The 16327-nt window shown below is 47.0% G+C and overlaps 1 pseudogene; it reads right to left on the minus strand.

Annotated features, from left to right (window-relative positions):
- Positions 1-1032: 1032 nt before the first annotated feature.
- Positions 1033-11217, minus strand: LOC115130698 (neuronal acetylcholine receptor subunit non-alpha-2-like; annotated as a pseudogene).
- Positions 11218-16327: the final 5110 nt, after the last annotated feature.

Here is a 16327-nt window from a genome sequence, read left to right on the forward strand (position 1 = left end):
TATGGCTAATGAGAAAACATTTTGTCACCTGATAGGTGCAGTGAAATGTGTTGTTTTACAGGGTCATCCATAGTAGTACAGCGCCCCTGGAGATAATGAGGGTTAAGCGCCGTGCACATCCACATTGTCGCTTGGGTATTTCGAACCAGCGACCTTTCAGTTACTGGCTCAGTGCTCTTCTCACTAGACTACTTGCAGCCTGATCATAGTTGTGACTGTTGGCATTTTATTTCATAGAATGATTCCTTATTGAGAAACCCATTTTTTCCTATTGGGTATGTGTGTGTTTGTGTGCATGACATGCAAAAGTGGTTAAGAGTATCAGTGTGTGAGAGATAACATGTATTATATGTTGTGAAGATTCAGGACCAAAGGATTGATAGACAAAATAAATAGCTCCCATATTTAGGCCAAGAGCAAAAACGTTGCTGTGTAGGAGACACCTGATAATCATTGTCGTACCAAGGTTGCCCCTAGTGGAATACAATAATGCTACATTTAAAACTATCACGTTCATCTTGTCTGTAACATCCACATCACTCTATGAGCGTTCTAAACAGTTCCAAGCGAATCCAAATGAAGTGATTTAGACATTCAATACTGCATGATGAAATACAAAACTTTCTGTATTTAAAATATCTTTATTCTGATTTGACCCGGAACAATTGAGTTGATTCACTGCGTTGCTCTCATACTCAAAACAGTAATCACATACCTGACCTCAGTGGGGGGGGGGGGGGGGGGGGGAGAAGTTGTCTATACATTGTACTTGAATAATAGCTTATTATCATTGACTAGTTGATGAAGTGCTAGTATGAAATAAAAGTCAAAGGACACAAAAGCCAAATCAAACAAACTAAAAAAAGTTTGTTTGATTTCCTGGGTCCGGACTGGGGAGAAGTACTAAGGAATATATGCAGGGCAAAAATGTGGATGGTCCCCAGGACCGACACGGTGAGGAAGGCCCACAGAAATATCCTGTCCAGAACCTGAGCAACAAACTTCCAGTCCTGCACAACCTGGAATGAGGGTCTACCCGCTCCCCCTCTGACCCCCTCTCCAGCCCCCAGACCAGGGCTTCAGCTCTGGGCTCTCCGGTGCCAGCTCTGGATAGTGGTACCGGTCGGTGTGGCCCTGCATGCAGAGCATCCTGGCTAGCCTCTGAAGGAAGAGGGAGCAAACCAAGGGGGACATGGGGTGGTAGGAGGTTGAGGAGTGGTGGTGCATGTTGAATGCAAGCACTGTGACGATGACGGAGAGAGTGACGAAGATCATAATGAAGAGGAGATACTTTCCGATGAGAGGGATGACCTTGGAGGAAGTTGGGATGATCTATGACAAGGAGGAACACAGTGAGTGGCACAATGACGGAGAGAGAGAGAGAGAGAGAGCTTCTCCCCTTCATCCGACAGATGATAGAACACCAGCAAGGTCAGGAACGACAGACCGAAACACAGCATAATAAGAAAGTGTCTAGAACAGCGAGAGACGTTTCAGAATGAAAGAGTATGTTATAAAGGGGAAGGAATACGGTGGGGCAAAAAAGTATTTAGTCAGCTACCAATTGTGCAAGTTCTCCCACTTAAAAATATGAGAAAGGCCTGTAATTTTCACCATAGGTACACTTCAACTATGACAGACAAAATGAGAAGAAAAAAAATCCAGAAAATCACATTGTAGGATTTTTAATGAATTTATTTGCAAATTATGGTGGAAAATAAGTATTTGGTCAATAACAAAAGTTTCAATACTTTGTAATATACCCTTTGTTGGCAATGACAGAGGTCAAACGTTTTCTGTAAGTCTTCACAAGATTTTCACACACTGTTGCTGGTATTTTGGCCCATTCCTCCATGCAGATCTCCTCTAGAGCAGTGATGTTTTGGGGCTGTTGCTGGGCAACATGGACTTTCAACTCCCTCCAAAGATTTTCTATGGGGTTGAGATCTGAGACTGGCTAGGCCACTCCAGGACCTTGAAATGCTTCTTACGAAGCCAGTCCTTCATTGCCCGGGCGGTGTGTTTGGGATCATTGTCATGCTGAAAGACCCAGCCACGTTTCATCTTCAATGCCCTTGAGGATGGAAGGAGGTTTTCACTCAAAATCTCATGATACATGGCCGCATTCATTCTTTACTTTACACGGATCAGTAGTCCTGGTCCCTTTGCAGAAAAACAGCCCCAAAGCATGACGTTTCCACCCCCATGCTCCACAGTAGGTATGGTGTTCTTTGGATGCAACTCAGCATTCTTTGTCCTCCAAACACGACGAGTTGAGTTTTTACCAAAAAGTTATATTTTGGTTTCATCTGACCATATGACATTCTCCCAATCTTCTTCTGGATCATCCAAATGCTCTCTAGCAAACTTCGGACGGGCTTGGACATGTACTGGCTTAAGCAGGGGGACACATCTGGCACTGCAGAAGTTGAGTCCCTGGCGGCGTAGTGTGTTACTGATGGTAGACTTTGTTACTTTGGTCCCAGCTCTCTGCAGGTCATTCACTGGGTCCCCCCGTGTGGTCCTGGGATTTTTGCTCACCGTTCTTGTGATCATTTTGACCCCACAGAGTTGAGATCTTGCGTGGAGCCCCAGATCGAGGGAGATTATCAGTGGTCTTGTATGTCTTCCATTTCCCAATAATTGCTCCCACAGTTGATTTCTTCAAACCAAGCTGCTTACCTATTGCAGATTCAGTCTTCCCTGCCTGGTGCAGGTCTACAATTTTGTTTCTGGTGTCCTTTGACAGGTCTTTGGTCTTGGCCATAGTGGAGTTTGGAGTGACTATTTGAAGTTGTGGACAGGTGTCTTTTATACTGATAACAAGTTCAAACAGGTGCCATTAATACAGGTAACGAGTGGAGGACAGAGGAGCCTCTTAAAGAAGTTGTTACAGGTCTGTGAGAGCCAGACATCTTGCTTGTTTGTAGGTGACCAAATACTTATTTTCCACCATCATTTGCAAATAGATTCATTACAAATCCTACAATGTGATTGTCTGGATTTTTTTTCTCATTTTCTCTGTCATAGTTGAAGTGTACCTATGATAAATTACAGGCCTCTCATCTTTTTAAGTGGGAGAACTTGCACAATTGGTGGCTGACTAAATACTTTTTTGCCCCACTGTACATCCCCGTCCCGCCGGTTTCCTCTGGCCCCCGTGGCGTTCAGGATCTCCCTCTCAGTTGTCGAAGAAGTCCTTCCTGTCGACATAATCACCTAACAGGATCATGTCCACCATGTTACCATCGTATGTCCAGGATCCAAACTTCATGGAGCAGTTTTTGTCTGTCGAAGGGGAAAGTGACATCCGTAGTGCAGGCTGACTTGTAGCTGGCCGGAGGGGTCCACGTGATCCTATGGTTAGACTTAGCAATGGCTTTGGTCATCAGGGAGCCCTCAAACCGCCCATCAGCACTGGGGGAGGATAGTAAGAGTCAGGGTTATTGTGCATATAACACATACATTTTAGGAAAACATCAAACAAAACGGTCTATTAATGTGAACTATTAGTGGGAAACTAGGTGGATGTAACACTGTCTTGTCTGAAGACATTATGCTCAATGGTGCTCATCATAATATGTGACATATCATACAGCTTTACTTCTCATAGAGCACGATGTCGGGCAGCCGGATTGCCTCAGATGGAACTCCGATCGATGTGATCCCACCGTAGTCCTCAGGGTCCCATCGTAGATTATAGTCTAGCCACTCCTGTTGAGGGAAAGACACATATTACAATACATCTATCCTCATCTATGGAAAACAGGCTACAACCTCTTTTCCTCCTCACCTGCCACAGCCACACATTAGTAGTCATCAGCTGGTTCTTCTCATCCTGTGAGACAGACAGAGACCAAGATAAATAAATAAGCAATAACCAAAATAAGGACAGAAGAAAAAGGAAAAGAAAAAGGACAACAAAGTGAAACCTCTAAAGAAACAAGAGACCATAATACAAGAAACAGCACTATAGAGAGATAGAACAACAACAACGCAGCCACTGCCAGCTAGCCTACTTCAGCAGTACTGTATCATTTGAATTATTTTAGTCAATAAGATTCCTGCTACGCAAGCTTAACTTTCTGAACATTCGAGACGTGTAGTCCACTTGTCATTCCAATCTCCTTTGCATTAGCGTAGCCTCTTCTGTAGCCTGTCAACTATGTGTCTGTCTATCCCTGTTCTCTCCTCTCTGCACAGACCATACAAACGCTCCACACCGCGTGGCCGCGGCCACTCTAATCTGGTGGTCCCAGCGCGCACGACCCACGTGGAGTTCCAGGTCTCCGGTAGCCTCTGGAACTGCCGATCTGCGGCCAACAAGGCAGAGTTCATCTCAGCCTATGCCCCCCTCCAGTCCCTCGACTTCTTGGCACTGACGGAAACATGGATCACCACAGATAACACTGCTACTCCTACTGCTCTCTCTTCGTCCGCCCACGTGTTCTCGCACACCCCGAGAGCTTCTGGTCAGCGGGGTGGTGGCACCGGGATCCTCATCTCTCCCAAGTGGTCATTCTCTCTTTCTCCCCTTACCCATCTGTCTATCGCCTCCTTTGAATTCCATGCTGTCACAGTTACCAGCCCTTTCAAGCTTAACATCCTTATCATTTATCGCCCTCCAGGTTCCCTCGGAGAGTTCATCAATGAGCTTGATGCCTTGATAAGCTCCTTTCCTGAGGACGGCTCACCTCTCACAGTTCTGGGCGACTTTAACCTCCCCACGTCTACCTTTGACTCATTCCTCTCTGCCTCCTTCTTTCCACTCCTCTCCTCTTTTGACCTCACCCTCTCACCTTCCCCTCTACTCACAAGGCAGGCAATACGCTCGACCTCATCTTTACTAGATGCTGTTCTTCCACTAACCTCACTGCAACTCCCCTCCAAGTCTCCGACCACTACCTTGTATCCTTTTCCCTCTTGCTCTCATCCAACACTTCCCACACTGCCCCTACTCGGATGGTATCGCGCCGTCCCAATCTTCGCTCTCTCTCCCCCGCTACTCTCTCCTCTTCCATCCTATCATCTCTTCCCTCTGCTCAAACCTTCTCCAACCTATCTCCTGATTCTGCCTCCTCAACCCTCCTCTCCTCCCTTTCTGCATCCTTTGACTCTCTATGTCCCCTATCCTCCAGGCCGGCTCGGTCCTCCCCTCCTGCTCCGTGGCTCGACGACTCATTGCGAGCTCACAGAACAGGGCTCCGGGCAGCCGAGCGGAAATGGAGGAAAACTCGCCTCCCTGCGGACCTGGCATCCTTTCACTCCCTCCTCTCTACATTTTCCTCTTCTGTCTCTGCTGCTAAAGCCACTTTCTACCACTCTAAATTCCAAGCATCTGCCTCTAACCCTAGGAAGCTCTTTGCCACCTTCTCCTCCCTCCTGAATCCTCCTCCCCCTCCCTCCTCCCTCTCTGCAGATGACTTCGTCAACCATTTTGAAAAGAAGGTCGACGACATCCGATCCTCGTTTGCTAAGTCAAACTTCACCGCTGGTTCTGCTCACACTGCCCTACCCTGTGCTCTGACCTCTTTCTCCCCTCTCTCTCCAGATGAAATCTCGCGTCTTGTGACGGCCGGCCGCCCAACAACCTGCCCGCTTGACCCTATTCCCTCCTCTCTTCTCCAGACCATTTCCGGAGACCTTCTCCCTTACCTCACCTCGCTCATCAACTCATCCCTGACCGCTGGCTACGTCCCTTCTGTCTTCAAGAGAGCGAGAGTTGCACCCCTTCTGAAAAAACCTACACTCGATCCCTCCGATGTCAACAACTACAGACCAGTATCCCTTCTTTCTTTTCTCTCCAAAACTCTTGAACGTGCCGTCCTTGGCCAGCTCTCCCGCTATCTCTCTCAGAATGACCTTCTTGATCCAAATCAGTCAGGTTTCAAGACTAGTCATTCAACTGAGACTGCTCTTCTCTGTATCACGGAGGCCCTCCGCACTGCTAAAGCTAACTCTCTCTCCTCTGCTCTCATCTTTCTAGACCTATCGGCTGCCTTCGATACTGTGAACCATCAGATCCTCCTCTCCACCCTCTCCGAGTTGGGCATCTCCGGCGCGGCCCACGCTTGGATTGCGTCCTACCTGACAGGTCGCTCCTACCAGGTGGCGTGGCGAGAATCTGTCTCCTCACCACGCGCTCTCACCACTGGCGTCCCCCAGGGCTCTGTTCTAGGCCCTCTCCTATTCTCGCTATACACCAAGTCACTTGGCTCTGTCATAACCTCACATGGTCTCTCCTATCATTGCTATGCAGACGACACACAATTAATCTTTTCCTTTCCCCCTTCTGATGACCAGGTGGTGAAACGAATCTCTGCATGTCTGGCAGACATATCAGTGTGGATGACGGATCACCACCTCAAGCTGAACCTCGGCAAGACGGAGCTGCTCTTCCTCCCGGGAAGGACTGCCCATTCCATGATCTCGCCATCACGGTTGACAACTCCATTGTGTCCTCCTCCCAGAGCGCTAAGAACCTTGGCGTGATCCTGGACAACCCCCTGTCGTTCTCAACTAACATCAAGGCGGTGGCCCGTTCTTGTAGGTTCATGCTCTACAACATCCGCAGAGTACGACCCTGCCTCACACAGGAAGCAGCGCAGGTCCTAATCCAGGCACTTGTCATCTCCCGTCTGGATTACTGCAACTCGCTGTTGGCTGGGCTCCCTGCCTGTGCCATTAAACCCCTACAACTCATCCAGAACGCCGCAGCCCGTCTGGTGTTCAACCTTCCCAAGTTCTCTCACGTCACCCCGCCCCTCCGCTCTCTCCACTGGCTTCCAGTTGAAGCTCGCATCCGCTACAAGACCATGGTGCTTGCCTACGGAGCTGTGAGGGGAACGGCACCTCAGTACCTCCAGGCTCTGATCAGGCCCTACACCCAAACAAGGGCACTGCGTTCATCCACCTCTGGCCTGCTCGCCTCCCTACCACTGAGGAAGTACAGTTCCCGCGCAGCCCAGTCAAAACTGTTCGCTGCTCTGGCCCCCCAATGGTGGAACAAACTCCCTCACGATGCCAGGACAGCGGAGTCAATCACCACCTTCCGGAGACACCTGAAACCCCACCTCTTTCAGGAATACCTAGGATAGGATAAAGTAATCCTTCTCACCCCCCCCCTTAAAAGATTTAGATGCACTATTGTAAAGTGGCTGTTCCACTGGATGTCTTAAGGTGAACGCACCAATTTGTAAGTCACTCTGGATAAGAGCGTCTGCTAAATGACTTAAATGTAAATGTAATGTAAATGTAAGATATCATGTAGAGTAGACATCCAAGTCAGAATCATGTCTGTTTCAGGATAAATTGCTTCAATTCCTTGTTCATTATCCCATCTCATTTGAACGGAGCACTCGCACACCAATCGTGTTCACAAAATCATGGTATTGTAAAATTAAATTAAATGTAAGAAAATTACCACACTGGTAAGCAAGACTAACAGAAGGAGAGAAAATGAGGGAGCGTGGAAGAAAAGTGTGTAAGTAACGGGGATCAGCTGTCTGATTGAGTTTGAGGTTGTGGGGATCACATAGTCCAGAGATGAACTGTAACCTAACACAGGAAAGACATCTAGCAACACTGGTACCACTCATCAGCCTGGAGCAGAGCACTTCTCACTAGCTCACCATACCTCCTCCTGTTTCACCTCTTGCCCTTTCCCCATCCTCCTTGTTCTATTCATTTTCCAACCTCATCTCTCCTCCTTTCATTCTCTTTGGTATGATAACATCAGTTCGTATTCACAACAACCCTTTTTGATAATTACATACCACAGGCCTCTACCCCTATACCCTCAGAGAGACAGATGAATACATAGACTGCTGTGTATGTGAGGAAAATATTTAACACCATGACCGGGACTGTTCCATTAGCTGCTTGTGTCCTCTGACAGAACAGCTATACCATCTCAGCCTATCACATCTGGCCCTGAAAAAATGTAACCTCTTGAAAACGAGCGTGTTCTGTGAGTTCTACGGAGGCCAACAGCTTTACGTCAGGACCTTGGACAGCTCAGCAAAATCAGGTTGTTTCACTGTGGCAGTGCTCGTTTTGTTTCAGCAACATGGAGAGGGACAGAATTACATTCAGACAAGATATTTAGAATCTTTTGTGTCTTTCATTGTTTGTTTGTACGGTAAAGGTCTTTCGTCACTGTGTGTGTGTGTGTTTCGCTTCAATTCCTTGTTTGTGTGTGTGCACGTGGTGTAGTGTGCATCCTCACCACATCCACCAGCTATGAGATCTTGAGTCAGAAGCGTACTGTGACCCTGTCGTTGGCGTGCTGGATGGGCCGGACCCAGCGCTGGTACCCCTGGAACAGGTTCCTCAACAGGAGGTCCTCCATCTCAGCCAGAGACCCAAACTCACCTGGGGATGGGAGTGAAGGGGGAAAGAGATGGAGTTTAATGGAGTGAGAGAAGAGGAAGAGGTGGCGTAGAAGAGACTTTACTTTAAGTTATGTATAAGAGCTTAATAAGAAACAATCATTTTATCACCAGCTGTCAATTAAACAATTATTTCCAATATAAATTCTTAAGCACCACATACTAATGGTCTCTAATTTTAATTTAGAATGTAGATAGTGTTTACTGTGGTTGCATAAGAAGGGGTTGTGGAATATGAATCTGATTACAAACAGTTGAACAATGGGGGTGGGGGGGGGACAGAGACAGGCTAGAGAGCTGGCTTCTCAACTGAAACTACTCCAGAGGAGATGTGTATAGCTGAAAGTATGTGTCTTTTGCTGGTATGTCTGTCTCTCCCACACTTTATATATATATATATTATGTGTGTGTGTGACCCTTAACCTGCAGCTGGAGTTGATTCACCCTCTGGCGCCCCATCTGTCAGCCCTAACATCTAACATAGTTTTGATTCCATCCAGGAATCAAAACGATGCATACATATTTATGTATAGAACTGTAGTACGTTTACTTAACGTTAGAAATTAAATGCAACTCTTTACTAAGATTGACATCTTCAACATAACTTTCACACAACGGCTAATCGTTCACAAATAGCCTTGAGGTTTTACTGCCAAATGGCATTTGCACTTCAGCAATTCACCAGATAAGATGACCATTATTTTCAGAGATAACATTGGGTTCAGAGACAGTCACCCGACACCGCGTCTGTCTCCGTGTCCATCGACCGGTCCTGTTGGTGAGCAGAAACAGAACCAGACATGAAGGAGAACGGAGGGAGCGCGTGTTTGCGCCGGAGATTTATCCCGTGCCAAAAGAAACAGGCGCGCCACAGGGGCCGAGTGCAGTTAATGCTCCCAGTTTGTCAGATGGCATGATTATGAGAAATTGGAATCGTGTGGAATGTCACATTGTGCATTTACGTAAGCCCAGATGTGTTAATTTTTTTCCCGTTGTGACTTGGATATGTAAAAATGTGTCATACACTTCTCAGTTCCACAGGCTATCCCTCGCAAGCACCACACGTTTAGAACTAATTTATTGGGCTACTTATTGTTCAAGACATGCAGTGGTTCCAATTCCTGTACTTACCCAGAATGGTGCCGAGAAAAAAAGAGGACAGGTGTCCGCAACTTCATGATGATTCTCAATGGCTCGGAGGCTTCTGTAAACTCATATCATGCATTAGGCTAAAGACAACGACTTGAGAACCACCTGAGCAATAAACAATTCTTATAATTCCAATAGGAATGTTGTTAATGAAAAAAAATCGATAATATTTAAAACGAGCCCTCGGTTGAGCTCCTCCAGAACAAAACTCTAATTGCGTGGCAAACGTTCTGCAAATCTCTCCAGCACGCCGCGCGGTGACAAGAGGGAGGGGTTTGAATGGGGTTTAAACAGGATCCTAAACCAATCAGAGGAACGTCTACGGGTCCACAGCACTGGGCAGATTACCAGGCGTGGGTGGGCAGATTACCAGGCGTGGGTGCACACCTGTGAGGAAACTGTAGACTAACACTGTAGCCTAACTGTTGTTGTGATAATATTCTGAGACACGGGGAGTTAGCTTGGTAGGCTATATTATTTGCCACTATGGGAAAGTTAAGGAGGAATTTGCAATAGTTCAGAAAACAGCATGATATAACTTTAGCATATATAGGTTACCCAACAGTCATGCGTATAGTGAACATGAACTTCTGACATTTCTCACCGAGAAAATACATTTTTGACGCTTGGCAGCTGCTGGGGTGAGATGTATTTTCTCTGAAGTTCGTTTGTTTGCTTCTCTCGCCGTGGTTCACCACATGCAGGTCACAGACCGTCCACTAGGGCTCGCTAAAAGCAGTGAAGTCTGGCTGGATGTCATTTTCTGTAGCTTTCATTTGATAAAATACATGACACACGTCTACCAGTTCTTCCTCCTAAGGGAAGCCGATAAAAGGTTAAGGATCAGCCTGTCCTCCAAGAGAAGAGTGAGTGGTGCTAGAGCCTTATCTCTTTCTTTATTGATTGACAGCTGCGTGTAGCCTACTTGGAGAGGAAGTCATTTACTATGGACAAGGGGGCTTCAGGGGGACGAGGGAAGGATGGCTGACTGTGCTTAGGCATCTCACAGCTGACTGACCTTAAACCTCTTCTGACCTTTTTCTGACACGGTAGAGAGAGGGAATATTATTATTGTTGCCTTATTTCTGTTGGTCCCACCATTCTTTGTTATATGTGTACTTTGACAATGTAATTCATTTAACTTGCCATGTCAATAAAGTCTACTGAATTGAATTGAGAGAGAGAGAGAGTTTGTGCATGCCTGCGTGGGTGCGTGCCTGCGTCTGGTAGGGTGTGTTTTTTCTGTTTAATCTTTACCCCCTCCCTCCTCTCACCATCCATCCATCTCTCTCTCCCCTGTCTCCCTCTCTCTCTCTGTCTGTCTAATACTAATCTTCTATGTTGATGTTCACCCTGTCACGTTCCATCAGTTAGTCAACCTCAGTGTTCTGACTCTATGATGTGTCACTACACACAGACTCTGAGAGCCCCTGACAGGGCCTGCCTGACATGTCCCACCCAAACACACTGCTGACCCAGCAGCTCAGCAGTCCCCCATGGGCTTTACTCTAACCCCACACCACACTCTGGGAAACACATACAGTATCTCCATCTCTGAGTATGTGCTCTCTCTCTTTCTCGCTTTCTCTATGTTCCCATGGTCAATCAGACGTGAGCCTCTCATTCACTTCTCTAATGTACCATGGCCAGTGAGTGTGAGCGGCACCATGACTGTCATGGTCTCACAGTGTGAGAGAACAACCAACGGAGACACAGAGTGACCACCAGGTGGGAGAACTGGGAACTGTCTCAATTGTGTGTGCGTTTGCATGGGTGTGTGTGTGTGTGCGCCCACTCATGCATACGTGTAGCAGGTGAGAGAACCGGGCACAGCATCAGGATTAGTGTGGCATAATTGGGTGTGCAGCAGAGCAGAGAGCTCAGACGCAGCGCCAACCTCAGCTCCTACTTGTGACACCCCAAGGGGTACAGCGAGGTGCCAATCTCCTCAGAGAGCGATAGGGAGTATTATTATTTAGTATTTTATTAGGATCCCCTTCCTGGGGTCCAAACAGGAAACAATAAATACACTACAGAACACTACATCACATTACATAATACTACAGAACACTATATAATACTACATAATATCCTGCCTCTGCCTCACGCTTCAGAAACAGGAGATGGCTCTTTCCCTATTAGCCATTCTGTCTCGAACAAGCCAAGGCTCGGGCAAGGCCACTACCCTATATAATACAATACATAATATAGTACAAATTACAATACCGAATATATAAACATGACTGTCTCTTCACAGTCCCCGTTGTGCCGTAATGTGTTCTTTCATCTGTTTTTTTATTTAGTTTTATTGCTAGCTAGCAGAGAGTTCCATGTAGTCATGGCTCTATTTAATACTGTGTGTTACCCAGCCTGTTCTGGACCTGGGAACTGTGAAGAGACTTCTGATTGCACGTCTTGTGTTGTACTGATGACTGTCTGAACTGTGTGCCAACTACTTGAAGAGACAGTTTGGTACCTTTAACAAATCAACACCCCGCACAAAGAGCAATAGTGATGCAGTCAATCTCTCCTCAGCTTTGAGCCAGGAGAACATCTAAGTGCAATACGTGGAATTGAACTACAGTACCAGTCAAAAGTTTGGACACACCTACTCGTTCAAGGGTTTTTCTCTATTTGTACTATTTTCGACATTGTAGAATAATAGTGAAGACATTGAAACTATAAAATAGCACATGTGGAAACGTGTACTAACCAAAAAATTGTTCAACAAATCAAAATATATTTTAGATTTTAGATTCTTCAAAGTAGCCACCCTTTGCCTTGATGACAGCTTTGCACACTCTTGGCATTCTCTCAACCAGCTTCATGAGGTTGTCACCTGGAATGCATTTCAATTAACAGATGTGCCTTGTTAAAAGTTAATATGTGGAATTTCTTTCTTTCTTAATGCATTTGAGCCAATCAATTGTGTTGTGAAAATGTAGGGGTGGTATACAGAAGATAGCCCTGTTTGGTAAAAGACCAAGTCCATATCAAATCAAATCAAAGTTTATTCGTCACGTGCGCCGAATACAACAGGTGAAATGCTTACTTACAGGCTCTAATCATGGCAAGAACAGCTCAAATGAGCAAAGAGAAACGTCAGTCCGCCATTACTTTAAGTTTCTTCAAGTGCAGTCGCAAAAACCATCAAGCGCTATGATGGCTCTCATGAAGACCGCCACAGGAAAGGAAGACCCAGATTTACCTCTGCTGCAGAGTGCTATTCCATAGATTTGATGTCTTCACTGTTATTCTACATTGTAGAAAAACCCTTGAATGAGTTGGTGTGTCCAAACTTCTGACTGGTACTTTATGTCCCTCTTTGCCACACATGACCATACACCAGGCCAGTAGTCTAGCTGAGACAAACTATGAGCTGTAGGTTGACTAAGATGTCAAGAAAGCAGAGCAGTGCCTTATCATGGACAGACTTCTTCCCATTTAAGCAACCATTGAGTCTACATGTTTTGACCATAACAGCTTGTTATCTAGGGTTACACCCAGCAGTCTCGTCTCCTCAACTTGCTCAGCCGCCACGTTATTCAATACTAGATCTAAATGAGGTTTAGTGTTGAGTGAGTGATTTGTCCCAAAAACAATGCTTTTAGTTTGAGATATTTAGCACCAGCCTATTGCTAGTTACCCATTCTAAAACTGACTGGAACTCTATGTTAAGGGTGTCAGTTATTTATATTGTATAATGTTCAGCGTACATAGACACACAGGCTTTATTCAAGGTCAGTGGAAGGTCATTTGCAAAAACAGAAAACAATAATGCCCCTAGCCGGCTGACCTGCGGTACACCACACTCAACTGCATTAGCATTAGAGAGGCTTCCATAAAAAAACTCTGCGTTCTATTAGATAGGTAACTCTCAATCCATTATAAGGCAGAGGATGCAAATCCATAAGACCTACGTTTTTTTAGCAATCGATTATAATCAATGATATCAAAAGCTGCACTGAAGTCTAACAAAACAGCTCCCACAAACTTCTTACTCTCAATTTCTTTCAGCCAATCATCAGTCATTTGTGTCAGTGCAAGCATATTGAGTGCCTATGAGCATGCTGAAAGTCCGTTGTTTAATTCATTTTCTGCTAAATAACTTTGTATTTGGTAAAAAAAAAAAAAAACACTGGTAACAGGCTGATTGGTTGGCTGTTTGAACCATTAAAGGGTGCTCTGCTATTCTTGGGCAGTGGAATAACCTTTGCCTTCCTCCAGGCCTGATGGCACACACCATCTTCTAGGCTTCATGTAAAGTCAAAATGTATTCCGCTACCAACCTCAGCACTTTACTGTCCAGGTTGTCGGTACCAGGTGGCTTGTCGTTATTTATAGATAGCAAAAAAGAGTTCACCTCTTCCACACCCACTTTTCGAAACTCAAAACTACAGTGCTTATCTTTCATTATTTGGTCCGTTGTGCATGAATATGAAGGCTCAGCATTTGTTGTTTGCTTGTCATGCCTAAGTTTGCTAATCTTGCCAACAAAAAAAGTTATTAAAGTGGTTGATAATATCAATGGTTTTTGTTATGAACAAGCCATCTGCCTCAATGAAGAATGGAGCTGACTTCGCTTTTTTGCATATAATTGTTTTAAAGTACTCCGGAGTTGTCACGTTCTGACCTTAGTTCCTTTTTTATGTCTTTGTGTTAGGTTGGTCAGGGCGTGAGTTGGGGTGGGTAGTCTATGTTCTTTTTTCTAGGTTGTTATATTTCTATGTTTTTGGCCTAGTATGGTTCTCAATCAGAGGCAGGTGTTGTTCGTTGTCTCTGATTATTGAGAATCATACTTAGGTAGCCTGTTTTCCCCATTTTGGTTGTGGGTGTTTAATTAGTGTCTGTTCACCTGGCAGAACTGTTTCGTTTTCTCTTCGTTATTATTTTGTGTAGTGTTCAGTTTGTTCAATTCAAACATGACAAACACTTACCACGCTGCATTTTGGTGCTCTTCTCCTTCACCAGACGAGAATCGTTACAGAAACACCCACCAACCAAGGACCAAGCAGCGTGGTATCGAGCAGCAGCGTTCTCTGGACTCATGGACTTGGGAGGAGGTTTTGGATGGCAAGGGACCCTGGGCACAGGCTGGGGAATATCCCCGCCCCAAGGAAGAACTGGTGGCAGCGAAAGCTGAGCGGCGGCTATATGAAGAGGCAGCACAGCAGCGCGACAGGCACGAGAGGCAGCCCCCCCAAAATGTTTTGGAGGGGGCACACGGGGAGTGTGGCAGAGTCAGGTTGGAGACCTGAGCCCACTCCTCGTGCTTACCGAAAGCAGCATTGTACTGGTCAGGCACCGTGTTATGCGGTTAAGCCCAGTACGCGCTCATAGCCCAGTGCACTATAGGCCAGCCCCCCGCAAGTGCCATGCGAGAGTGGGCATCCAACCAGGGCGTATTGTGCCGGCTCAGCGTGTTTGGTCTCCGGTACGCCGTTTCGGTCCAGGGTATCCTGCGCCGGCTCTGCATGCTGTGTCTCCGGGGCGCTGGGAGGGTGCAGTTCGTCCTATGCCTGCGCTCCGCCCGTGCCGGGCGAATGTGGGTATTGAGCCTAAGGGAGAGGTGCGAGTGGTATGCACCAGATCTGCAGTGCTCACCCACAGACCGGTTCAACCTGTGCCTGCACTCTGGAAGGTCCGGGCTAAAGTGGTCATCCAGCCTGGAGGAGTGGTGCCAAGGCTGCACACCAGAGCTCCAGTGCTCCCCCACAGCCCGGTCCATCTGGTGTCTCCTCCACGCACCAGGCCTCCTGTAGGTCTCCCCAGCCTGGTGGGTCCTGTGGCAGCCTCACGCACCAGGCTGTCTCTCAGTCTCCTCCCTCCAGGTTGTCTCTCCAGGCCAGAGCCGCCCGTCTGTCCTGAGCTGCCAGAGCCGCCCGTCTGTCCTGAGCTGCCAGAGCCGCCCGTCTGTCCTGAGCAGCCAGAGCCACCATCTGTCCAGAGCTGCCAGAGCCGCCCATCTGTCCAGAGCTGCCAGAGCTGCCCGTCTGTCCTGAGCTGCCAGAGCCGCCCGTCAGTCAGGAGCTGCCGGAGCCGCCCGTCAGTCAGGAGCTGCCGGAGCCGCCCGTCAGTCAGGAGCGGCCGGAGCCGCCCGTCAGTCAGGAGCGTCCGGAGCCGCCTTTCACTACGGCGCTGCCGGAGTCACCCTTCACTACGGCGCTGCCGGACACTCCCATCTATTCGGGGCCCGCTGCAAGGGTCCCTAGTACGAGGTCGGCGGCGAGGGTTGCCGCTCCAAAGGCACCACTTAAGCTGGCAAAGACTATGGTGGAGTGGGGTCCAAGTCCCGTGCCAGAGCCGCCACCGCGGACAGACACCCACCCAGACCCTCCCCTATAGGTTCAGGTTTTGCGGCCGGAGTCCGCACCTTTGGGGGGGTACTGTCACGTTCTGACCTTAGTTCCTTTTTTATGTCTTTGTGTTAGGTTGGTCAGGGCGTGAGTTGGGGTGGGTAGTCTATGTTCTTTTTTCTAGGTTGTTATATTTCTATGTTTTTGGCCTAGTATGGTTCTCAATCAGAGGCAGGTGTCGTTCGTTGTCGCTGATTGAGAATCATACCTAGGTAGCCTGTTTTCCCCATTTTGGTTGTGGGTGTTTAATTTCTGTTTAGTGTCTGTTCACCTGCCAGAACTGTTTCGTTTTCTCTTCGTTATTATTTTGTGTAGTGTTCAGTTTGTTCAATTAAAACATGACGAACACTTACCATGCTGCATTTTGGTCCTCTTCTCCTTCACCAGACGATAACCTTTACAGGAGTACTCTTTTACGTCATCTTAGTTATT

Source organism: Oncorhynchus nerka, linkage group LG6, assembly GCF_034236695.1.
Source record: "Oncorhynchus nerka isolate Pitt River linkage group LG6, Oner_Uvic_2.0, whole genome shotgun sequence".
NCBI classification, from domain to species: Eukaryota; Metazoa; Chordata; class Actinopteri; order Salmoniformes; family Salmonidae; genus Oncorhynchus; species Oncorhynchus nerka.